We start from the raw sequence: 27,262 nt of genomic DNA, 5'->3' as shown, positions 1-27,262 counted from the left end.
TTATTGACCATTATCTTAAGAAAAAACAAAAAAAACCTTAACTTACATCTGTGCCCTACATTTATGGATGATAGCATCATAAGCATTTCCTCCTAGGGTATTTTGAAATTTTGAAATGAATATTTAAGGATTAAATCTTTGGAAACTCAATACACTGCTGTTAGAAACCTCTTTTGTGCTTAATTAGCTTAGAGGTAATTATATTGATAATGTGAGAGGGTGATAAAAAAGATGGCAGGAGAATTGGACCACATACTTCACATTGAACTAGCCTGCCTGTATCTTCCTAGAGTTTTACTTTGGATGGCATTTATTTTGCTTCATCAAATATTGAATATATGTGTGGCAGATTATAGTTTTCCAAGATGGCTGCAAAAATATCTATCATTCTGCATGTATTCCTGCAGTATGACTTTGCCAGTCCCCCATTAAAGATTGGCATTTATTTCTCCATCCTCTTGAATCTGGAAGACTAAAGCCCTGTGACTGCTTTGAATAATAAAATATGGTGGGAGTGATCCTGTGCCGTTTCTGATAGAGCCCTTGACTAGTCTGACAGATTCCATTTCTATCCTCTTAGAAGCCAGTCACCATGTAAGAAGTGCAGATTCCCTTAAATCACCGTCCCAAGTGCACATGAAGATGCCTTGGAGGATGAGATGCAATGAGGAGAGAGAAAGAGACTAGTTGAGGAAACCAAGGCACCAGATGTGAGCGAGAGACCATCTTGGAAGTTCTTTAGGTAGTTGCTCAGTTCCTTAGTTCTAAACTCAGTTCTTTAGTTGCTCAGCTGATGCCACATGAATCAGGGACAGCCTGCCCTGCAAAACCCTTTCTGAATTCAAGACCCAAAACATTGTGAGAAAAAGTAAAAAATTGGGAAAAAAGTAAGTTGTGTAGGTTCTGCTTCTGTTAATGGCCCTGTAAGCTATTATTGGACTGATCCACCTGCAGATAATAATTATAAACTCTGGACAAAAGACAGCTATGTGAAGACACTCAAATTTGACACACAGAGGCAGATTTTGGAGTTGGATCAACAGTTGGAAGAAGGGAACAGCACACTGTGTGCAATGTAGGGCAGTTAAAACCGATTGAAAATCTACAGTCCTTTTGGCTTGAAGAATCAAAGAACGATTTGGAGCGACCACAGCTATTGGAAAGTGAAGGAGGGAATCCTGGAAAGGAGAAGGCAAGCCCCAACTTCTGTGTACCACCCGTCTAAATCCCTGCTGATACCTAAGTCACACCTGCATGGGGCAGGCTCTAAGCAGCTAAGGTAAGGTTAAAAGAATTGTACTGAGATTTGAGCTGCCACCCTAGAGTTTACAGTTGAAGTTCAACCAAGATAACTGCCTGCTGCAACAAAAATATCAACATTCTTTAGAGGACTATAATAGAATCCAGAGTTTCCACAGCATAGCACTTACAATGTTCAGGATGCAATCCAAACTTACTTGGAACACAGGAAAATATGACCCATTCTCAAGAGAAAAAAGATAACAGATTGCACCAATAATGGTGCAGTGACACATATGTTGGGTTTAGCAGATAGATTTTAAAGTAATTATAATTATACTCAAGAATGTAAAGGGAAATATGCTTCTAATGAATGAAAAGATAGCATAGCTCAGCAGAGAAATAGAAACTCTTAAAAAAAGGAACCAAATGGAAATGCTAGTACTGAAAAATACAGTATCCAAATAAAATTTAAAAATTTTACTGAATGAGCTTAACTTAATAGAGATAGAGTAAAGAATCAGTGTATTTGGAGATTGATCAGTAGAATTCATCTAGTCTAAAGAACAGAGGAGAGAAAAGATTGAAAATAAAATGGTCATCTTAAGATGCTAAATTTTGGGGGAGTATGTTATGCAGCATTTGATAACTGGAATAATATCTGCGGGACATTAGACAGAACCAAATGCCAGATAACTTGCTCTTTTATTGTTCATGTATACCATTTCGACTCCTCCTCATCTTCAAGCAGGTATGAGTGGAAGATTACTAATCCCCGCTTGGAAAGTTACTGGACTGATTTTTGTAAGAGAAAGTTGATAGAGAATAAAACACTTTACCTTTTTAATGACTAAGACTGCCTTTCTTAAGGAGCACAAAAGAGGTGGTTTTTCTTGTGTTTAACTATTCTTTTGTTGCTAATTTGGATTGGCCTCTTATAGGAACAAAATGTAGTAACCCTTAAAAGGCTTATGAAATAACTCACTGAAGTTAGGATCAAATTGCATCATAAGTAAATATGGAGTGTGCCCAAGTGCTGCTGTGGAGAGGTCACTGGGGCTCACAGGAAGTTGATGGTGTGTTCTTCATGTGTGCAGTTGCTAATAGCACTGCTGATTTCTGAGCAAACACTCTCGAAGGTATGAAGGAGTTCATTCTTTGAGTATAAGAATACCTCTGTTTTTCCGACTTTCTTACCTATACCAACAAAAGACCTTAACCTGAAAGCATTACCTCTGGAATTTTTTTCTCCTTCCAAAGATCTCATACAACATCCCAATCTTATCCTGGATATGCTAGAAACTTCTTTATTCTTGTAACCGAATCCTGATTCCAGGTGCTTGTTACAGACATTGGCCTTGCTCGTTGTTGCTTCAAGGGATGGAGTTCACTAGCACTTAGATGACTTTAGTTACCATTTTGGAGAAATGGCTGATTATGTAGCAGGTCTTTATCACCAGGCTTAATTCTCATTGTATTGTCTGGATGAATTATCCACTTCTACCCAAATTGGGACCTAAGGGGAATTTTGACTCTGTCTCTGCTCTGACTAAAGATCTGAGTTAGGGGGATTTTGTATCATCTAGCCTAACTAAAGTTCATCCTTCACCCAGAAGAAAAAAGGGACTGTGATTTGAGTGTACTATGTCCCAGCATTGTGCTTAGTGACTTACATGTTCTTATCAACTTTAATCTTTGCATCAGCCCTGCAAAGCAGGTTCTGCTAACCACATTTTAGGGAGAGGCCATCCTCTCCCTAAAGTGAGTTGCGGTTAGTGAGTTGCAGAGTCCAGAGTGGAATTTAGATTTTTCTGACTGTGAGCTCCTGGGCCTGTGCTCTCTCCCCTGTACCATGGTGCCTCTCATTTGGGAGCTTTGCAGGGGTTTGGAGGAAGAGGTTTAAAATACACTTCCTGAAGGACTTCAGAGTGAAGCTGCTGGAGGCTGGTGAATCGGGGTCTCCTAGGCTAGCCGGGCCCCCTTTTTGTTCAAGTGTGGCACTCTGGTGGTGCTCACATCTCTGTCTCTGATTCATCCATTCATCAAATGTGAACGTTCCTTGCCTTGGGGATCATTTGATAGATGAGACAGACAGGTATCTCCTCCTGTGAAGCTTCCACTCTAGGAACTTGTGGGGACTGTCCTTGCCTCTTTGAACCAGAATCCCAAAATTATTGACACACATTTTCATAGAATCTTTGTGTACTACCTGATTGCTCTCAGGTTTGATCAGAAGCCATTTAAGCCCAACTGGGTCTCTGTGCTTGTTTGTGTAACTTCCTTCATTACATTGAGTGTGGTGCCTACCTGCTGGATAGCACCCCTTATAGTTTTGTGGTCCTTTCGCTGTTGCAGAGTTCTTTTCATCTGCATTAGTTCATTGGAGCCTTGTGACATCTCTGTGGAAAAGGCTGAAAAGATACCATCAGTTTGTAAATGAAGAAACCAAGGCTCAGAGAGGCTAAGTGTGATTTAATTCAGCCAGCGTTTATTGAATGAAAACTACTGTGTCTGCATGCTCTGGAGAAGACAAAGTCGCCTTAGTAGGGGAGATCCGCACTGGCACTAATACCTCTAACACAAATCTATGGGGAGGCCTGTTGGAGAGGAGTGGATGAGCAGCGCGGTCCTCTGGGCTGGCTGTGCCAAGAGCAGTCCTCTTTAAGCAGGGACAGGAGCTGGACTGCCCCGTAGTAATAGGAAGGATGATAATCATCCTTTCCATTTGTGTCGTTTGGCTGTATGTAAGAGAGTCAAGGTGCCTGGCCTCAGATTGAAAATGTGCTCAGAAATTTATTTACCCGGTCTTCCCATGAGTCTTGAACTCTTAAGTGTATACACATGCTGGACTGTAGTGTTTCCTGAATTGTAAAAGAATTGCTAGACTTCACTTTACCAAGTCATGGTAGGGAGGTGTTCTTACATACTTAGTGACTTCTATTCTTACCTTGTTTTTTCTGCTCAACTTACTTAGTATTTCCTTGCTACATCTGTAGTGATTAGTTTACTTGTAAACCTTTGTGGACCTGAAATGGAGATTCTATTTCGGTTTCTATTGAAACCAAAGCACATGGTATTAATGCTGTAAACATTAAGAAAGCATTCTTTGGTTTCTTTTTTGTTAGAATAAGGAAGGTGTGGTTTAGTTTTTTTCTTCCCCATTCTTCTTTTCTTCACTATTTTCATAAATTCTTTAAGTGAATGCTTTATTAGAAGAAAAACCAAACATTTTTTTTCCATAAAGATAAATATATTTTTCAAACCGGATAGGCAAGTGATCTAATTTATCTGCCATCTTTTTCCCCTGAAGAAATTGCATTGACTGTGATGGGCCATCCGGTGTTCTGACTGTTGAATCCATTCTGCCACAGGTTTTGTGGAAATGTTTTTCAGTTTCTTCTCTTCCTCCGCTTCCCTGATAGATTCCTCGCATTCACACATATGTTTGATCCCATGTGTTCAAACATATGCACATATAAAGCTGTTGTTACAGGCATAACTTCATTTAAAAATAAGTCCATGCTGTATGGAAAAGTTCAACATGTAAAGACAATAAACTGTTTGGCCACTGCAATTCAGGATTATCTATTATGAAGGAGATTTCATTTATATACTTAAAAAATCTTTGTGATAATTTTTCATTAAACTGTTTTGCCCGTTGTGTTACCCCCAGTGTCTGTGTTGTACCTCCCACATAGTAGGTATTCAGTATACTTTTCTTGAATGAGAATTTATTTTTAAAATATTCGTTGAGTGTCTGCTACATACTGAGCACAGTTTTAAGTTCTGAAAATGTAAAGCAAATAAGACACAACCCTCCTCTTCAAGGAGTCTATATTTCACTATAAAATTTCCTGACTATATTTGCAAACAAACACATGTAGTAAAAATAAAATAACTTTTTCAAATGAAAATTAATGTCCTCTAAATTCTGGGTTCTGTAATTATTTTTGAACATTTTTTATGTTTAGGATGTATTTGAATATATTCTAACTTACTGTAATTTGCCTTATTTTTATTTGACCTATCCATATCTGTATTTTGGGTTGTAAGAACACCTACATAGCATAATATTTGCAAGTAATTAAAAAATATTTTTTTAATCTTAAGTTGAGGCTTTTTAGATCTGAGTGCACTTTTTTTGTTAAAGTTTTAAACTAAATTTACAACTGTTCAGCATTCATAACATGGTCATTTCTTAGCTGCGTTTTCTGGAGAGGGAGTGGTACCTTTCAGCTTTTCACATCCAGACGTGAGGGGTCGAGGGGCGAGAGCAAGCAAACTGTTGAATCTCTTTTTAATGATTTCTTTCTATTTGAAGTGTTCTCAAGCAGCTTATTTGCCTGTTGCATCATGAAACTTAAAAAACCTATTGCTATTTTCTAATTATTTTATTTAGATTGTTGCTCTCAGTGAGGTTTGGTACTTGTTTTGCACGTCGGTGCTGGCTGACTTGTCACTTACCTAGGTGGTCGATTGAGGGAATGTTCTGCAGAGAAATGACTGCTTGACTCGTGTGTGCCAGTGTTGTCCTTGGTGCTGCTGTAAAGTGGGCCAGGGTTGTGTGGCCTTGGTGCTCTGTCCTCACACAAGGCCAGGGTCTGCGTTCTTGGCCTGTGCTAGCACTGCGTGGACTTCCCGACCTGCGTTCTTCACCCAAGTGACCTTAACTCGGCCTTTCGAACTCAAGGTCACAGGTGCCTGCTCTGCGAAACCTTCTCAGGTCAATACAGAAAGGCTTTCTACCCCACATCCCCTGTACCCTTTCTGTCTGCTCTTTACTCCTCTGCCTTATTCTCTAGCTGTACCCCCAGTGTTTGTATGTAAATATATTATAGGTTGTTAATTCTGGTGCATATTTCAGCATATGTATGCTGTTGTTTTTACTTAAGGCTTTAGCGTGATACACATACATAAACTGACCACTGGCAAAACCAAGACATACGCAAAATTTGTTTTGGGTATCACTCAGTTTTACTAGCAAGCCCAGTTCCTTCCTGGTCATCCCACCACCGCCACCCCTTTTTCCTTGCTTCTCCCTGATGATTAGTCGTTCATGAAATCTGTCTCCCTAGGTCTTCCTGGATCATAATTAAGATTAAGAGGGCTTAATCTGCCCTTTTCCCAGATACATATTTTTCCATGTTTATAGGAAGCTTCAGTACCATAACTCTGTGCCTGACTAATTGGGCAATTCCAAGTAGGCTATTGAAAATGTCCTGGTAGTGGGTTCTCCTGTCACTGGCTCCTCTGTCTTTGCTTGGCTTGTCACATTTGGATCCATATGATGCTTATGGAGGAAGCTTACAACAGATAGAAAGCTTGGAATAGTACAAAGAATCCAGACAGGAGTTAAGAGTTAGATAAACTCAGATTTGCCTCTTAGTTTTACTATCTTTTAGCTGTGTAAATTTAGACAAGTGACTTAACCTCTCTGCATCTCAGCTTTTTCATGTGTAAAATGGAGACTGTTTTACCTACGTTATATAGGATTGGAAGGATTAATACAGAAGCAGAGAGGGACACCTCTTTATGTATATAAAGTATCTTAATAGATTATCTGGTGTGTCTTACCACCTCTTTTGCTCTCATCCTTCCTTCCCCACCAATCTCGCTGTAAATGAGTAGATCTAGTTCGTTTCAGTGTCTCCCCATTGTGTGTATTTAAATAGAAATTTGTAGACAGTATTTCCTAGGTATTATCGAAGTTCAAAGTAGTCCTCATGTTCCATATTCTGTGTTCATTGTTTTTCTAATAGATGGGAGTTTTTGGAAAAAGTAGGGTGAAAGCAAATATGAGAACTTTCTTTAGGATGAGAATCTTTTTTTTCTTTTCAGTTTGACCACAAATGCTTTCTGAGTTGAATTTCTCTTTTGTTATTATCTAGCAAAGAGCTGAAGTGTTTTCTATGAATATCAAAATCTGTTCTAGCTCAATTCTGAGAGCATGTTAAGGAACTTTTAAATTACGGGTATATGGCCTGTCTCAGACTGTGTGTTTTTCCTCTGTCAGAAACAAGTTGCGCAGAATCCCAGCTTATTGATTTGAAGATTGAATGTATAGGCAAGATCTGGCTTGCTTAGAATTCCACTTCTTTGTAATGTAATCTCAGTTCAAGAAATATGTCAAAATTCATAAATCAAGCTGTCACCATTAGTTTCCTGAGCTTACAGTTCCTGTTACAGTAAATGAAATTAAAATTCCTATCTAGAGGACTGCAGCTGTAAATATTTTCTTTTTAAAGACCCAAAAACCCCTTTCTGTGTCTTGTCGTAGAGTGATCAGCTTGTTTTTTTGCAGAAAAGGGGTAACGTTATTCAGAAGGAAGAATCATACTACATACATAAATAAAATATAACAATTGTCTGTTACTGTTTTATACTAACTAGGCTCTAGGCCTTGTGCCAGGCACTCTGTGCTTTCTCACGTGATTCCCACCATCACTCTCTTCCTCACTAGGCTGTAAGCTCCTTGAAGACAGGACACAATGTGTCTGCTTTAATACCTGCCATGTAATACCTGGTATGTAGTGTAAGGAATTCACGGACAATGGATGAGTAACCCATTTTACTGGTTAGTCAAAGCTTAAGAGTAGTTAAGTTTGGGCCGGCCCAGTGGCTTAGCAGTTGAGTGCGTGTGCTCTGCTGCTGGCGGCCCGGGTTCGGATCCTGGGCGCACACCGACGCACCGCTTCTCCGGCCATGCTGAGGCCGCGTCCCACATACAGCAACTAGAAGGATGTGCAGCTATGACATAGAACTATCTACTGGGGCTTTGGGGGGGAAAAAAATAATAAATTATAGAAAAAAAAAGAGTAGTTAAGTTACTTGCTGGGAGCCATAGCAGGCTGAATCCTGACTCCAGACCCAGACTTTCCCCACTGTACTCCCGTGCTTCCACACTCGCCAGAAAGAGACGTTTGAGGCTTGTCCTTTGAAACCTTTGACAACTTTCTGTGAATCCTTAGAGTGGGCACCTTTTGTAAAACAGCACGTGTGGGACTGACTTGAGAAGTCCTTCTTGACAGTGACGGCGTTCCTTAGTTCTTGCTGAACTGTTTTCTTTATGGTCTGAAGTGTTCTAGTAGTATTGACTTCCTTGAGATTAGTGTAGAGAACTACATTTCAGGGACATGCATATTTCTGAGAGGCATAATTTACCCATATCCCAGATACCGAAAGGAAGATGTTGGGGAAGTAATTTGCCGTGGTGACTCAGCAGTTTGTAAAAGCCTGGAATCCAGTTTTCTTAACTGCTCCTCATTTTTCTTTACTTGGCCTTTTGATCAGTTTCTAGACAACAGGGATTTTAAATGGATTTGAATTTAAGAGTAAAAACATTTTTTTCACGGTATCCATAACAAGAAATATCTGAGACTTAGGTGAGGGGAAAACCAGCCACATATACTGAGAGATGTACCTTGTTCCTGGACAGAAATACGGAACGTTGTAAAGATATTAATTGTTTTCAAATTCATTTATTTGTGTATTGCTAGGCTAATTAAAATCCCACTGAGGGAAAAAACCCCAGAATTTTGACATAAAATGAAAATAATTGGAGAATTGTCTTAACAATATTAAAATATACTTTAAAGCTAAAATAATCAACAATGTACAGCAGTATATAGGCTAGTGGAAGAGAGCATGTACTTTAGAAACAGACCCTGAGAAGTTATGAGTCAACAAGTGACAGGGATAGCCCAGCAGCCCAGAGAGAAGAGGAAAATTGGTTTTAAAAGTGAACCAGGGATAAGTGGTTAACTGTTTGGGAAAAGCTTACTTCACTTGTAACAAACACCAAAATACATGTGGGATTAATTAAAGAGTAAAATGTTAAAGATGGAACTATGGAGGGGCCAGCCTGGGCGTAGTGGTTAAGTGCGTGTACTCTGCTTCGGCGGCCCAGGGTTTGCAGGTTCGCATCCCAGGCTCGCACTCAACGCACTACTTGTCAAGACATGCTGTGGCGGCATCCCATATAAAGCAGAGGAAGATGGGCACGGCTGTTAGCCCAGGGCCAGTCTTCCTCAGCAAAAAAGAGGAGGATTGGCACTGGATGTTGGCTCAGGGCTGACCTTCCTCACCAAAAAAAAAAAAGATGAAACCATTGGAGTTCTTGAATAGTATTTGATTGATTTTTCAGGATAACCAAGAATATTTAATAGATTAGAAATAATGAAGCTTATCATAGATTTGACTATAAATAATAGAGGAACTTTGGCTTGAACCAGCTTATAAAGGTTTAAACCTGGGTTCTGCTAAATAATAGCTGGGTGAACTTGAGCAAATTATTTAGCCTCTGTGACTTAGTTTACTCAACCAAAAACAGTCATATTAGTATTTATGGCAAAGAGTGGTTATGAGGAGTGAATTAGATAATCCATGTAAGACATATGATAAGCACTCACAGTCAGCAATATTTATGCTTATACTTATTTCAGTATTATTGGTAATGTTAGAAACAATCTACTTTCCTGTCAATTGGAAATGTTTAAATAAATTATGATATTATGCATTCAATAAAAGTCATGTTTTCAGAGAACATTTGCTGTATTGATAGAATGTTTGTGATATCATGGTCAGTGGGAATTCAAAGCAGGACACAACACTGTATCTAATAAACCTCTACTTTTATATATTTTATGTCTGTGTTAAATGTATATTTGAGGTACACAAATACATAAGTGCATGATAAAATGACCCAAAAGAAATATACTACAACATTAACAGCAGTTACCTCTGGCTGGTAAAATTAAGAATTGGTTTCTTTTTTACCATATACTTTTTATAGTCTTTCTAGTGAACGTGAATCACTTTAATAAGAAGAAGAAGATACTATTAAAAAAGGAACAGGACACGTGTCTAGAATTCCTGCTTTTCTCTGTGACAAGAAGAGACTATGCTTAGTTCATTAATGACTACAGTCATTCTTTCTTTGCTCTACCTTCATGGTAGTCCACCACCTTAACCCTTCCTTGGCCGAGATCTGGGAGCTTTAACAAGTACAATTTCAATTATATATATATATTTTTTTCTTTTTTCTTTTCTTTTCTTTCTGTCTTTCTTTCTTTCTTTTTTTTTTTGGCTGAGGAAGATTGGCCCTGAGCTCACATCTGCTGCCAATCTTCATCTATTTGCTAAGGAAGATTGGCCCTGAGCTAACGTCTCTGTCCATCCTCCTCTATTTTGTATGTGGGATGCTGCCACAGCATAGCTTGATGAGCAGTGCGTAGGTCCGCACCTGGGATCCTAACCTGCAAACCCCGGGCCACTGAAGCGGAGCCTGCGAACTTAACCACTACGTCAGTGGGCTGGCCTCCTCAATTATATTTTTAATGGGAAGATTTTAAAAAGTAAAACATTAGCATAGGATGTGAATAATTTTGCTAACAAAAAATTAATAGCTGGGATAGGGGTGGTAGGTGGTGTGTGTGTGTGTGCGAGAGAGAGAGAAAGGAGAAAATGTAAAGGTTATTCTTCTAATGTGTTAAACATTATATTTTTCCTCTTCAAAGGAATAGGAATATGAGTTTATTGTCAGGTGTTCTGATTTGGGTACATTAGCTTTTGCTGAGTGCTTAAGTGTTTAGGATTTCTATTACATATCTCTACCCAATGAAAATCTGAGTGCTTCTGACATTGTGAAATTTCTTTATATCTCCCCAGGCTTCATTTCTTTGGTTAAATGAGAAAAGTTCTCTTATTTCAAATGTTGGAGAGTTCTCTCTTTTTCTAAAAAAAGAAAAAAAAAATAGAACCATCTATCATAACATCTAAAACAGTTTGATCTTTAGCATATTTAGTTTTTTTTTTTTTCCTGGCAGCAACTGAAAATTAACAGGATCAAAGCCATGTTCTTATAAAAGACTTTTTTCATCAGCACTTGAAATCACTACCGGACTGCCCTCCCCCCAAAAGCTATTGCTTATCTTGTACTGATAGAATTTAATTTCATACCATCACATTCTAATGCACCAAGAGTGATATTTAGTTTCAAGCTGTGGATTTTCGTTTGAATTCATGTATGCTGCTGTGTTGCAGTCAGGAGTAAAATCAGGAATAATTTTGACTCCAAATATGAACGAACATTCTATTTGGCTTAGTGGTAAGAGCTTTTAGTTCAGTTCAACAAATATGTGTCTGCCATATGCTGTGCACCACCCACACTCTAGGCACTGGGAATGCAGAAATGGATTTGGCCCAGTGCTTACTCTCAGCGAATTCACAGTGTAAAGGGGGAGACAGGGATGAAAACACATCACTTAATAGAGTAGAGTAAGTTGTGTGTGAAAAGTATTCATAGTAGTAGAAATGTTCTAAATGCCTGGTATAAATGGCTCACCTTGGAGCTTCAGAAAGAGCCCCTAGGATCTAGGCCTTAAAGGATGAATGAGAAAGAGTTATGCAGGTGGAGGAGAGGGTCAGGCTTGCAGGCAGAACAGCACCTGTGAGCAGGTGTGTGGGACCCCGTGCTGTGTGCTGGCCTTGCCTAGGACCGGAGGGTTGGGAGGTGGAGTGGCAGGGTGGAGAGGAGGGCTGGCCAGCTAGGCCATGTGCGGGTTTGTTTGCCATGCTGATGGGCTCTGAACTCTGCCGGAGGAGTGGTGAGTCTCAGGGCAGTTTCAGTCTCAGTAGTTTCATTAAAATGTCTTCCATTTCTGGAAATGATCTTTGGCTCTTTTTCAGATCCACTTACTCTTTCATTATGTTCTCTATATGTATTTTGTCTTTAGTCGTACATATTTTCTCTTTCAGATTATTTTTATTATTTCTAGTCCTTGGGGTATAATTTTTCTCATTTGATGTTCCCCGCATTCTCTCCCTTCTTTCTCCTTCTCTCTCTGTGGTTCTGTCTCCCAGTGATTTGTTGTTGTTGTTGTTTTAATGCAGCCTCATCTTCCATGCGGATAGTTGTTTTTTTCTGTAAGAGTCCCATGGTCCCTGGGATGTGGACTTGGTTTGCTTTTGCTTCCATCGTCTAGGGTCCTAGAGGATCCGTGGATCCCACCTTTTGCCAGTTTTTATATTAATGTAATTTCTTGACCCGGGAATCTAGTACCACACTGACAGTGTAAATTTGGACCCAGTACCTTCTTGTGGTAGTGGTCCCGCCATCTCCCCCATTCAGATCTCTGGGCAAACCACAAGCCTTACTAAATGAGTGGACAGAGGTTTTCATGAAGTGGTAGCCTGTGGTGGGGCTTCAGTCTAGATTGGAGCTTTTCATTCCTTGTCACTGCCCTTTGGGGGCTGAAGGCTACCTACCTTCTTGCAACCCCCACAGTGGTCCTAAAACCCCAGCCTCTGGGGCCTTTGTCCTGGTTGGATCCCAGATACCACCACTCATCACCACTCTGGCTTTTCATTTTTGGCATCTCAAGTGATGCAGAGGCTGCCCAGTGGCAGGATGACACCCAAGTCTCCTGAGCCCTACAGGGCTTAGGCACAAAAGTGAGTCCTGTCAGCCAAGCAGAGCTGCTGGGAGACTGTGAGAGGGGTGGGCTCCGGAGTTTACCATGTGAGCCTCCCCTGACTGCCTGCTTCTAGCACCTTCATACTCTTACTTTAGCATAGTGTATAGAAAAATTCTGATTTGGGGGAAAAGAGAGTTTAAATTCCAGTTTGTTTACTTACCAACAAGGCAACCTTATATACACTACTTCTCAGTCTTAATTTCTTCATCTATAAAATGAGATAATATTACTGGCCTCATACATTTGTTGTGAGGATAAATTATTATTGATGATGATAACATTAATAACTGCCTTTTATGAGCGTCTCCTGTGTGTACTTGAGGGGGGTGTTTTATAGATTTATTTTATCCCATCCAACTCCAAAGCCCATGTTCCACTATGTCATTCTGCCTCTCTAAGTTCAATGTCTAGGAAGGGCCTGGCTCACAGAATGGTAATCATTCTCAGTGGTCGTGGTTCCCTCCCTGTGGCTCTCAGTGCATGGCCTCAGCCTCTCTGAGACAGGCTCTTGAGCAGGCAGCACCCATGAATAGGAGCCAAGAGAGGGAGAAGGCTGGGGTCCGTGCCAGTTCTTTTTCCGCTTGTGAGCTGCCAGATGGTTGCTGCCCTCCCTCTACACAAGGACTGGCTGGCTGTCTCTTGCAAGGCAGCGTCCTGGAGCTCAGAAATGCTGGGTGCCAGGGCTCTAGAAAGGAAAACCACATGTGGTCCCCTGCCCTGCTGGTCATGTTAGCCCTAAAAGCAGATAGATAGCCTCCAAGTTCTACTTCACTGCCTGCTGTCTTGGCGCTAGCCTCCAAGGTCTCCTTCACTGCCTGTGCAGTGCTGCTTATAATGTCTGTGCAGAGCTGCCCTTTGAGTGGGCAAAGGGAGGATGGCCTGCTTCTCTCTGACCTCTCCATCTTCCCTGTGTTTTTCATCATGCTAAAAATTCCATTATTAACCTTTGGTTCAGATTTATGTTAAAATGCAAATACACCTTGGAGGGGAAACATTTTAAGCCCTTATCAGTCTTTTACATATTTGTGTGATGTATGTCTGTCTTTTCCTGAGAGCAAATTTCGATGAGATAGGAGAGACCAAGACCCCTCCTAACCAGGCCTAAATTCTGTGGTCAGTCATTGTAGGCAGTTCCTTGCTTATACTCTTTATGCTACTAATAGTAATAATTTGTCTACATTTGGAAATACCTACATGTTCTTTTGGAGAAAAGGCATTAGTTACCTTGGCTACTGATTTAGATTGGAAGATAAAATTTTAAACCTTACTCAAGACCCTGGAAAAGTAAATTACTTCTAAGATGAATGATAACAGCCGTCACCATGATAGAGGCAAGCATTGTATAGTGCTTACTGTGTGACAGACATCTTCTAAGCCCTTTACATACATCAATGCTTTTATTGTCACAGTATTTCCTAGAGTTGGTAGTATTATTATCCCCATCCTATAAATTTGTAAACTGAGGCCCATCAGGGTTAAATAACTTGTTCAGGGTCACACACAGCCAGTCAGTGGTGGAGCCACATAAGAACCCAGGCGGCCTGCTGCAGACCCACACTCTTGACCAGGCTACATGGCCTCCCAACTGCCTGCTCCTTTTTCCATGTTTGGCCCAGATTCAGTGTTGGCCAAGTCTCTGTGATAGTTGTCCACTGGGTGGACATCATTAGCCAAAGACATGATTCTTCCAGTTTTCTATTTATGATCACTGATTTGATTCCTGTTTTTCAAGTAAATGCATGCATAATATCCAGTATCAATCTTTCAGGTGTAGGAATGAAAATGATTTTTGTAAATTGTTTAAAATAGAATTCTCTTTGCTTATCTAGACTATTTTTAAGTAATTAATATTCTGAGCACAACTTGGAAAGACTGACATTTCCAAAAAGATATCTTTATTAAAGAAAATTTTGTTTACTAATATATAGTATATACACACACATCTATACACTTATAAATTCATAGAGAGAATATATGTTCTTTAATCATTTAAAGAAAAATAAACTATTCTTATTAAAAGAAAATAGCTAAATAGCTATGATGAACTTCTTATTTCCAGTTTTTGTTTGACTGAAATTTTCTGAGGAGGCTCTGAGGCAGCATTTCAGGCCCCTCTGCTGAGAATTGCCAGAACCCTTGCTCCTTGCAGCGAGCTGAGGTGGCCTATCAGAAGTTTGCTCTGTGTGTGTGTGTGTGTGGGTGGGTGTGGGTGGTGGTGGTGGTGGGGGTGCTGCGATTGTCCTTTTCAGGTGGAACTGTTTTTGTTATTTGTATTATTGTACGTCTTATGTTACAAATCCTTCCCCAAGCTGCACTGAGCTCATGTTACTCTCGGACATTTGAATAATTGGTTTAAGGTGAGACTGATTTCTGGGAATGATTCATTGCTATTTACTTGGTACGATTTAGTGACAATGTTGAATTTGCCCACTGGAAATATCTAACAGGAAACTTTAAAAATAAGTCATTTCCATGGCAGAATCGGGGGCAAGCGTGGCGTGGGAGTTGTGTTCTCATCTTTTTAATCCCAAACAGTCAATGCACGAAATGGAGGAAGAGGGAACCAACGCGAGGAACGTTAACTGAGATGAGAAATACAGTTTCAAATGTTTTCTGAAGCAGATCACGCCCTCCTTTTTGTGGCAAAGAATGACTTTGGTCTGCACCTGCAGCTCCAGAACTGACAGCCCGGGGCTGGGGGTGTGGAGGAGGAGGGCTGGGGAAGTCTGAGCGGGGAGGTGGGTGGGGGGTGTTGACAGGAAAAATCCAACTGGCAGGGCTCTGCTCAGAGAGGGGGAGGGCATCTCCCTTGCCTGCTGGAATTTCAACCCTGGCAACGTTCAACTACATTCTCCTCCCTCCTCCAACCAAAACCAAACCAAAACAAAAATATCCCAGTGCTTCAGTGCAGAGAGGAGCTGTAGCAGCTGATTTTCAAAATACGCATGAGCAGTGGCACACCCTCCACCCCCTGACTGAGGAGCTGCCTCAGTTTCCCAAAGCCCCAGCAGCAGCGCTAGTAGAGGCCAAGGAATGCCTGAGGCTCCGAGGTCGGAGCCCGCCAGAGGTTGGGGCCCCACCCTTAATTTAGTCAGATTTAGAATTTTTCTGCTCCCCAGTGGGTGCCCCTGGAGAATGTGTTCCAAAAAAGGAGTGGATGTTTCATTCAGCATTTTGAAGGGAGAAAGACATCGGTCCTATCTGTATTCTCTTTCAGATAGACTTGTTTTTAATCTTGAAAAATCATTTCTAGCAGTTTTAGAAGAAAGGGCATTAGTATAGCATTGGTAAATATGGATAGGATAAAAAACCTTTTTTTCCCACATACACATAGGATTCAAGGAATTTTTAGTATACCGACCTTATAAGTCAAATTGTTTTGAAATTTTGGTTAAGTCAAAATTATAATTAGAATTTTCATGTAAATTAATTGATATTTTATTCTCTTTTAAGTGTTACTCTCTTTTAATAGTTTTTATAAACAGTTCACCTTGGCCTTATTAGAAAATTAAGCGCTGATCCCCTTTTTCCAGTCAGTCTTACTCATTTAGGCTACATTTATTGAGATTTAGTAGACTTCTGTGTGCACTGTTTATTAATTTTATTTAGATTCGTAAAAGAGAAGAAAACACAAAGTTCATCGTTTATGATGAGATGCACAAATTCAAACTGAAGTTGATGTTTCCGAGTTGGTACAGCAGAGACTGACTTGGCTATTTGTTATTGCATCAGTGGTGTCGGGAAGGCTCCGTGCAGTGGTCAGGGGACGCTGGTGCTGCCTCCACAACCCCATCACCCTAACTTCTAGGGCTTCAGCCTGACCTTTGGCTCAGATTGTCCACCCTGCTTACCTCCCTCATCTGCGAAGTGGGCCCATGGTCTCCCCAGCAGGGCTGTTGCGAGAGTTACCTGACCCACTGTGTCAAGCACCGGCAAACAGGGACCATCAGTGTCTACATGCAGTACTGCAGGCTTTCTAGCTATTTCAAATTCATGGAAAAGCTCAGGGAAACCAGTTTTATGAAATTACATATTCATAGCTTGAGTTATACCCATTTTAGTGTTGTGCATCATTATTTCTGGTTCAGAACATTAGGTTCAAATTATTAATGTTGAAAAACTGAAGTTTCCTACAGAGTATTACACCTAATTTCAAGATTGTTTTTCATGTGTTATTGTGTCAGTCCACAACCTTGGAAATTCTTGGTTAGTGCAATGTTTCATGCTCTGACAATTATCTTTAAGATGTTGTTTTTAGGTTGCCAGGTGTTAATTTAAACACACACTGGTCTGTGTGCTTGCGCGTGCATGCATACCTACACACTCACAACAGAGTGCCAGGAGCTGTAATTTAAAGTGGAATTGATAGAGCAGTATGTAATGTTTTATATTTAGGGCAAGCTCCTGATGTACAGCTTCGTGTGACATCTCGTTTTTTAAAAGCCTAAGGCATCAGTAATCTTTATAGCAAGAATTCTAGTGCTGTGTTATGCATTCCAGGCTTACCGTCTATTCTGCCCTGTAAATATATGGCTTTTATGGACTTATAAATCATGACAGTAGGATTCATACATATCCAAAAAAGAAGAGATTTAAATCTTCACAGAGTTACCAAGATTTAATGTAATTTAGACATTATTCTTACTTAGAAGTAACATTCTTATCTAAAGGCAGTATATTTCATATCTTTGAAGGTAACTTTAAAAACATATTGCCAGAGAAACAAATATTTATTAAGAGCATATTGTGTGCCAAGCATTATGCTAAGTGCTGGAGAGAAGGAAGTGCAAGAGATGGTCCTAGCCTTAAGTAACTCAAAGCCTAGAGGAAGATGCTAAAAGTAATAGATTACGGTGCTATCTGGAAAGCTGTGAGTTTGTGATAGAGGCAAGAAGGCGGTACTGTGTGGTGGGGATGGAGTGGAGCAAGGCAGAGGACTCCCCACTCTTCATGTGGCCCCGAAGCCTGAAGGAAAGGCTTTCCAAGGGGTTGACACTGCACAAGCTTTCAGGATAAGTGGTATTTAATAATGTCGTCAGCAGAGGCCAGGTTCACCTAACTGTTCATAAATTTTTCCTTCCTCCCTTCTTTCCTCCCTCCCTTCCTAAAGCTCTAGTTTTAGGGGGAGTTGGGAGCTAAGGCAATCAAAATGGTGTACAGAACAGTCGGTGGTATCTGTGGCTTGCTTCTCTCTCTCGCTAATTTACATACAACAAAATGTGCAGATTTTTAATGAATGGTGCGATAAGTTTTGGCAAATGTATACACCTGTGTAACTATCGCCCCAGTCAAGATATATAGAACATTTTCATCACCTCAGAAAGTTCTAGCATGTCGAGGCTGGCTTTTATGTGCCAGTACAGCACTGTGCATGGGAATAATGGCCCTAAGTAAGGGAGTGAGGAGCCAGGTGGAATCTGGGGCGGCCTTCTTTTCCTGTGGTGGAGGCAGACTTGTGTTGCTACATCCACAGTCCTTTGCTTAGACTTTGCTGGAACAGTCGTCCATGTCCTGGTGGTCCTGGCTCATGCTGTGGCCTGGCTCAGGGCCCTTAAAGCAGTAAGTCTTTCCCATCTGCAGACGATGTTCCTGTCTCTCATCATGTGCTTTTAATCAGGTTTCCTGCAGGCCAGATGCCTCTGTGAGTGTGTCTTCATTAACACAGTACTCTGTGTGTATATCCAGCACGTGTGGGGTTTATTCAGGCCACATTATTCCACATTATTCCTTATTCCAGGATTCTTATTCCACGTTATTCCCTTTAGCTTACCAAGCGTTTACTGAGTGTCTACCATGTACCAGACTCTCTGTTAAGCGCTGGGGTTAAAAATTGAATCAGATGCAATCCTTATTCTCAAGTAGCTTCTGATCTAGTGTGGGATACAGATGGTTAAACAGAGAGCTACAGAATGGTTGATCAGAGCTGGGAAGGGGAGTAAGCACTAAGTCTTCTCATCAAGACTTGAGGTATCAGCAAGAGCTTCCTGGGAACAACAACACAACAATAATAATTATCACTTAGCGCTTACTAGGTGCTAGGCACGGTTCTAAGTACTTATTGCTTAACTCATTGAATCCTCTTGATGTTATTTTTCCCATTTTGCAGATGAGGAAACTGAGGGCCAGAGAAGTTAAGTAATGTACCACACAGCTGTTAAATGACATGAGTGAGAAATAAACTTTATTTTAAGCCACTTGGGGAATTTTTCGGGTTTTTGTTACTGCAGCATAAACTAGCCCATCCTAACAGATAAGAGCATCAGTGTAGGCGGGCTTGGAGAAGAGCCAAGTAGATGTTGGCTACCAGTATGTGGAGTGGGAGGAGGTAGAGGCCTGAGAGGGGTGTGGTGATAAGACTGGAAGTTAAGGGGACAGATGTGAGAGGAGAGAATCTGGGAAAGATAGGAATGCAAGAGGATGTTTCTCTTTTGGTGGGCCTGTGGTACTTGATTATTGTTATCCTTTTCAGAAAGAAGTTAGCTTTTCATTATTGCTTTACAATTTCAAGGACTACCTCTGTATTTTAGCGTATTTACATTGGTGATTTTGAGCAGAGATTAAAATACGACGAGGCTGTAAACTCCATGCTTTTTTGCTCCTAGCACAGTGCCTTGCCCAAGGTGAGTGCTCTATATATTTTTAGGGATTAACAAATGAATATTCTTAAATATAATTATTTTTTTTTTACAGTTAAACCTCTCCAAGCTCTTATTTAATGCTACATTTGCTTATTTTTCATTTCCCTCTAAATTTTATAGGAAGACCAGGGGTAAAAATGATAATTGATAAAATTGTAAAACAGTATAATAGGTATAAATTCCTTTAAAAAGGTGAAAATTAAACGTAATGTAGCATTATAACACATTTATGCTAGAAAATAGCTGTTTTCCTTTTTTTGAAACTTCTGAAGCCAGTGAGTAGAACATTTTATAAAAGCCTTTGCTCTTTATTTTTTTATCATACACCTCTTTCCTGCTTTTGTCTAGTCATTATTAGTAATTACATAAAAATCTGTTTAAGCTGCACCCCAGGGAATAGCAAAAGTTGGTTGGTTGCTTGTCTAAATGGTCTTTAATTACACTTGAAAAAAAATTAGGCCGTCGTGATGGAAATATTTTTTAAATGTTGGCTAAAACAGAAGAGGCTGATTTAAGTGCAATCAGGTTGAAACTGTTTGTACTTAAATGGATTAAAGTATAATCTGGCTTTTTAAAAAACCACATCTGTCTGGGATGTTGTAGGTGTGGTCCTAATTTTAAGCAGGTGAATGGACCAGATAAGCCTTTAAGAGTCTTCTGACTTTCAGGTTTTTCTGATTTTTAAAAAATTTTTTATTTAAAAATATGTTTTTTACTTCACTTTATGGTTTAAGTGAGCTGAACAACAAAAATTAATCATAAAAGACAATATTATACTCAGAAAAAGTGAAAGGCTTGAAATTATAGGTAAAAAGTAAATTATTTCCATCTGTACTGGCTTTTGTCATGCCATTTCTGAAGCTGTTTTTGTAATTATTTTCCTTTGTATGTCTCCCTTGACTGATCTATATTTCTTTCTTGAGGGGCAGGTACCTTAGCTTTCTTTTCTCAGTATGTACGTTGCCTAACAGCAGGCCTGACCCAGAGTAGATACTCAAATATTCATGAATGCTTCCCCTGCTCGAGGGAAGGGATGGCTGTTTCTTATTTACTTTTGTAATAATAAGAGATAACAGATAAAGTGGATTGTTTCAGTCAGAAGTAAAATGTTGACAACAGAATCCTTTTGACTATTATATTTTCTTTACTTAATATTGCCAATTATACACACATAAACACACACACACACGTACACACTGAATGTGACATCTTTGAATGTGTCTTTGCAGTATACTTTTTCTTTAAATAAAATAGTATTCTCAGGGCCGGCCGGGTGGCCTAGCAGTTAAGTTCGCGTGCTCTGCTTCGGCCAACCGGGGTTCATAGGTTCCGGTCCTGGGCTCGGACCTAGGTGCCGCTTGTCAAGCCATGCTGTGGCAGGTGTCCCACATGTAAAGTAGAGGAAGATAGGCAAGGGTGTTAGCCCAGGGCCAATCTTCCTCAGCAAAAAGGAGGAGGATTGGCAACAGATGTTAGCTCAGGGCTAATTTTCCTCAAAAAAAAAAAAATAGTATTCACACCCTGATTGCCTCAACCATAATCAAGTGTGCACTATTGAACTTGTTGAGCCTTCCTAGATAACTTGAAGAGTTGAGCTGGTCAAGGCTCTTTCTTCTAGTTGCTCTCAAGCTGGCTCAAGAAAAGCTGGGCCCGGTGTGTATTTTAAGGATACGACGAGAACTTGGAATCCTAGAGCAGGAACTGAAGGGCCTCCAGGGCCTCACGGAACTCTAAAGCCATCAGGAGTCAGACCTGCCCCTGTGGTCCCTCAGAGGTTACCTAGCTTCATACTCTGCCTTCTGCCTGCTAGCCTAGCCTCCTATCTTTTCAGACTTCCTTCTTATTTAGCTTATGGCACTGAGTGGCCATCAACCTGGTTCTTTATGCATCCTTACCTCACTGCTCTGGAGCCTACCACTGACAGCTGTCTGTGTCTTGGTTCCAAATCCTAAGTGAAAATAATTGCCTAGCTTCTCTTGGGTCAGTTTCCATTCTTGTCGTAGGTCCCTCACTACTCAGAGTATTATGGACCCTGGACCAAGCACAGACGCATCCCCTGGGGCCTTGTCTGAGATGCAGAATCTCAGACTCTACCTCAGACCTAGTGAATCAGACCTTGCATGTTAACAAGATCCGCAGGTGGTTTGAAAGTCTCAGAAGCACTTGTGGAGGCCATGGCCACTCCCACAGAAAGAACAGCATGATACTGTTTCCTGGAGTAGGAGGTTGTGACTACAGCATTTTAGTCTGGAAGGAAGCCTAGAAAGTGACCTTGCCTGTGGCCATCCTCATCCCTGTCTTCCCCACCCTGGTAGCTCTCTTGGGGGAGGGTTGACCGTGGGCAAAGTATCGTGAGGGGCGGGGAACGGAAGATGATGGAAGAGTGTGTTCAAGGTAGACGGGGCTCAGCACAGAAGTGTGGTGGTGAGGATGGGCCTGACGTGTTTTGAGGAGGGCAAGAGGGAACTGGCTGCGAAAACAGATGTGTTTTGGAGGGCTCTGCAGAGAGAAGGCTGTGAATAAAGGTTTGGTCAAGATTATGGAAGGCCTTTGAGGGTCAAGACAAGGAATTGGGATTTCATCCCTCTCGCCCACTTTGCTCTGACACACAGGCAGTCCTGCTGCCCTTCACATTCTAGGCTTTTGTACTTACTCTTCTCTCTGCCCTATTCTCCAGAGAGCTGCATGGCTCCCTCATTTCCTTGAGGTTTTTTTACTCATCTTATCAGAGGCCCTTCCTGTCCCTCCTCCCTTTAAAATTGTAATCCTCTCCCACATCCAGACCTCTCTCCTACTCCTTTGGCACTTGCTTCCCTTTTCTCTGTCACACCTACTGCCATCTGTCATACTCTGTATTCGTATGATGTTTTGGTTTTTGTCTGCTCCTCATCCCCACTTATATTCCTAGACTGTAAGTACAATGAGGGTAGGCAAGGACCATGTTACTCTCCTTCACTGTTCCGGTGCTTAGAGCAGCACCAGTCATAGAGTAGGCTCTCACTGCAAACTTAGTAAATGAGCGTTTGTAAGGAGTCTTGAAGGGCGTGAGATGTCAGCTGCGTTGGGTCCCTTACCACCTTTTCCTCCCCCAGTGTCTTCCAGGCTCCCCTTGCTTCTTTTCTCAGGCTGCTGAGTGATATTGGAGAAAATTGCAGTACTTGATTAATGAGTTCCATTCCAAAATTTTGCCAACCAATTTTCCCTAGGCCTTTCCAGAAGCCTTTTTACTTAGCTTTAATCCTGCAGTGCTTGCTTGAAATCTTTTCCTCAAGTTCCACAACTGATCCAAATCACTCTCACTTTTTGCAGAACATCTACTTCAATAGTGAAGCTAACTGAACTGAACTTCAGAAGCTTTCTTTTGAATTGTCTGCATTGAGTCCTCTTCCCCTTTCCTGCATATGGGAGGATTTCCTTCTCTTCAGGGCCAAATCCCACCACCGTCCCTCTGACCCCCCACCCTCCTCACCAGCGCCATTGCCTGATGGTCTAAGACTCTGATCTTCTCCTCTCACTTCACATTATCTTCCTGTTCAGCTAGTCAGTACAAAGTCAGGGTTTGTTAGAATTTGGTGGAAGGGTTTCTCTCAGCAAGACTTCTTTCATACAAAATGCTTGCAGCTTCTCTCCCCTCCCTCCTGTATCCTTTAGACTTTGAGTCTGAACTCTCAGAAGACATCTACTTTGCATCTGCTAATCCGGGTTTGTTTTGCCTCCTCTCTTCAGACTTCACGGTTTGACTGGCTGTTTGTTATCCTTTGTCTTTTACCACGGCAGTTTTGTTGACTTTTCCCCGTCATCCTTTGTGGGTAGATTTAAGCTAAGATAGGGTTTTCTCTTTTTTGGTATCAAACCCTTGCATGCTTTGGTGAAGAGGAGCTTTTAAGCAACCAAGGAATTTATTCAAAACTGTTAAAATGAGACTCTCTGGATGGAACAAATAACAAAATTCCAAAACCACACGTATATTTAGTAAGCTGTGTAGTTATTTGAAATTCACAGACACTTCTGCTCCTCACACATTCTGTTGAGTTCTCAGTGTCAAACAACTAGAATGTCAACCCCATCTACTAGTGTACTAGCAACCATAGAAATTCTTGTCCATTTTAAACTTTACTGGATTTTGATTGTGAACAGCCTCACATACTTAGTATATGCTGTTCATTTATCAATCAGTTAATTCTCAACAACCATTGTTTCCAGTAATCCTGTTTTTTGCAATGTAAATGATCATATGATAAATTTCCTATTTTGTAAATGATAAAAATCCCTCTCGGGAATTCTAAAGAGCCATGCTGATAGGAAAGCGATGTAAAGGAAAAGTACACCCTGTAGAAACACAACGGGGATCAGAGGTTACCCTCCCCAAACTGGGTTGGTCCTGGAACGCACTTCTTCCCAGAGTGGAGGCGAAAGGAAATGTTTGACGTAGTACAGGGAGATAAAAAGCAGTAGGTTGCATCTGACCATCAGAGTAGTAGATAGAAATGCAGAGAGGAGTGAGACAGGTCTGAGCGCCAATGGGAGGGAGGCTGAGAGGGCTGGAGAAACCTGGCAGGCTTTTTAGTAAAGCCAAACTTTGTCAGGAGTTATGGAGAGAGGATAATTCACCCGTGCACGAGTTATCTTTGAGGATTTGGGGAGCATTTAACTCCTCTAAATGCAGTTCCTAATTGCAAGAAGTTGCTCTGGAGGCTCATCCTGGGATGGATAGTTTGGATGCTGCTGTTTTGCTCCCTATGTCCACTTGCACCTTGGTATTGCCCAATTTCACCCCTCTTGGTTACTCACATCTTCAGTGCAAATGTTTCAGAAACGGCTTATGACATAAATCACTCCTCAAACATAAATTATTTCCTAGCAAATTGCAAATCTTAATCTTCTGTTCAGATATTGGTTGTTCTCATAAAGGCACAAGTAAAAAGGAAGCATCCTACATGAAAACTGTCCATGTGCATACCATGTGCTTGGATAGGAAGACTCAATTTCATACAGGTGATATTTCCCTTTACGTTAAATTATAAATTTAACGTGACCTCAATAATACTCTCAGGTTTTTTTCTGGAGCTAGGTAAGTTGATGATAAGGTTTATTTAGATGCATAAATGAGCAACAATAGCCAGAAAAATCCCCCTGAAAGGAAAATGATGGCTAATTCTACCAGATAAGAAACGATGTTATAAAGCTTCCACAATTAAAACTGTATGGTATTGGCACATGAAGGGAAAGGCTAATGAAACAGAATACAAATATCCAGAAATAGATACAAGTGTTTTTGTATATTTAGTGTGTGATAAAGATGGCATCTCAGATCATTGGATGGAAAGGAGGACTATTTAATAAATGGTGTATGGACAACTGAATATCCATTATCTTTTGATAAAATTGGATCCATCTCTTACACCATACACTGGTTTGGATGAATTCTGAATGGCAGAAATATAAATGTAAAAGCACCAGAAACCTACAACTATTAGAGGAAAACATGAATGAATTCCTTTACAAACTGAGAATAAGGAAAACTTTCCTCTATAGCTCAATCTGAAAGCAGTAAGAGAAAAGCTTGATAAATTTAAATATACTTTTAAAAAAGCCAAAAACCTTTGCATGGCTCAAAACAAATAGAGAAAGTAAAATGATAAATGACAAAATGGGGGAAAATATTTGCAACTTAAATCATAAATAGAAAGCTAATATTCGTAATACGTATTTTCTAAAAATTAAGAAAAAGACTTAATTTTTTCTATAGAAAAATGGATAAAAGATAGGAACAATTTACAGAAAAGTAAATGAAAGGGGCCCTCAGACCAATGAAACAATACTCAGCCTTGTTCATAAAAAAATAGATACACACTAAACTCTACACTGAGATACTGTTTCTCACCTATTTGACAATAAATGTATTTGGCAAGACTGTGGGACAGTAGACATTCTCATGTGTTGTGGTAGAAATGCAAAATGGAACAATCCTTATGGCTACAAATTTGATAGTGTCCAGCAGAATTAATATGCATTTACTCTTTGGCTCAGCAATCTTGTTTTTAGGAAACTATCCCAGAGTCTAGCTCAAGACCATTAATTGCAGCATTATTTATAAATCTAGGAAGTTAGAGACAACCCAGCTGTCCCTCAGGAGGGAGTTGTGGTATATCCATACAATGAAATACAGTGCGTTGTGAAAAGAAATGAAGTAGCTCTCTGTATTCTGCGGAGAGATCTGAGTGATGTATGATTGTATGAAAACAGCAACCACAAAAGGCTTTTATACTGTGCTATCTTTTGTGTAATACAGGGAGAGAAATATGAAAAAAATGTGTATATACACACATTTTTTTTCATATGTTTTCAAAGAGAAACCATGAAAGAAACTATAAACTAATTTTAAAAAACTGGTTGACTTTAAGAGGAAGGGACGGTGTGAAATAAGACAGGGATGGAAACTAGAATTCTCTGAATGTACCTGTTTTATAGTATTTACTTCAAAATCATATATATGTTTTACTTAATTAAAAAATTAAATCAAAAATAAAAAATATAGATGCAATCCCTCAAACAAAAGAAAGAAAAAAAAGGAGGGAGGAGGGAAGGAAGGAATCTGTCGCACAGAGGAAATTGTTTGAAGTGATTTTAAAATATCATATTTTGACTGTGAGCTCTAGTAAGATATATCCTAGGATCAAAACAGCCACAGAGAAATTATAAACTGTGTTCTGTTGTTAGCAGCAATATTGGTATTGTTATTCTGAAATATTTATACATATGTATGTTCACACACTTATATATATGTGCGTGCCACATACTTCACATTCAGGATAAAGAAAATAAGCAATTATGTTTATACAGTTAGGTAACAGGATTTTCAGCATAAAAGAGATAAAAATGTAAAAGCAAAGAACTTAAAAACTGTCAGTATGAAGTTTGAGTTGGAGATAGTAGTATGAATTCATGATTGGTAATTTTCCCTTCCAGAAAGTACGTATTTCCTAGCTTTATTTGCTGAAAAAGATGAAGAACAATGAGCCTTTGTAGCATTCAAATTGTTTTCTTAATACCATTTCTCTCTAAAAGGAGCCAGGGCTCCTTGGAGAAATGGCTGTTCTAGGTGGGGCAGAAAATAGAGAACATGAACCTTGGACATGTAGATGTGCAAAGTAGTTGTCAAAGACTTCCTGGAGCCATGTCACAAGGACACAAGCACCTACTTGAAGGGTTGTCCACTGGCCAAAAATGGGATGGTTTTAGGATGCAAAAGAAAAGTGATTGCAGTGGATTGAAATGCATCTAGTACATGACAGTCAGTTGATAGGGGAATCAAGGATGAAATGGTTAGAATCCTGCTCTACGAGTATAGGACAGAAGGCCATGAGTCCCACAGTGCAGGGAAAGTAGAGATTGCCTGGAGAAGGAGATGCTTGGACTGGCCTTGAGGAAGGGTGGGTAACATTTAGTCATATGGCAATGAAGGGAATATTCCAAAGGAATGAGTTATACCAGCAAAGGTACAGAGAAAGAAAAGTAGAGAGTGAGTACCAGTTTGGCTGAAGCCAGGGAGCATCTTGAATAGACTTGGTCAAGAAAAGTGGACGCAGGCCAGATTCCACAGGACCTGGAAGCCTGCTGTGAGTACCTCCTGGCCAGGAGCCATGCCTCTTCTATTTTGTCTCCCTAAGTAGCCTGGTACAGTGCCTGCCAGGAACTCAGAAAATATTTGATGAATAAATTTACTCTGTACACAGTAAGGAAGCCTGATCTGAAAACAACTCATTAAGAGTGTCAGGAAGTTTAAAAACTATGAAAAATTTTCTGCTAGAACACAAGGTATAGATATGTTAGTTGAATAAAAAGTAAACTTTACCACAAGTACTTTGCCACTCTATAAATACATTTCTAAATAAGGATACTGGGATACAG

General features: G+C 40.2%; 1 protein-coding gene across 2 annotated transcripts in view; it reads left to right on the top strand.

Moving 5' to 3' along the window:
- Positions 1–27,262, top strand: part of ATXN10 (ataxin 10) — a 185,644-nt gene that overhangs the window by 90,696 nt on the left and 67,686 nt on the right. The window contains exon 10 of one of the 2 annotated variants that reach the window (XR_009223868.1): positions 581–1,279. The exons of the other annotated variant lie outside the window; for it this stretch is intronic. The gene's annotated coding sequence lies outside the window, so the exon portion shown is untranslated. The remainder of the gene's footprint in view (positions 1–580; positions 1,280–27,262) is intronic. 2 annotated transcript variants of the gene reach the window in all.

This window comes from Diceros bicornis, chromosome 25, assembly GCF_020826845.1.
Source record: "Diceros bicornis minor isolate mBicDic1 chromosome 25, mDicBic1.mat.cur, whole genome shotgun sequence".
Lineage (NCBI taxonomy): Eukaryota > Metazoa > Chordata > Mammalia > Perissodactyla > Rhinocerotidae > Diceros > Diceros bicornis.
The sequence above is the reverse complement of the archived record's forward strand: the minus strand, read 5'-3'. Positions and strand labels throughout refer to the sequence as shown.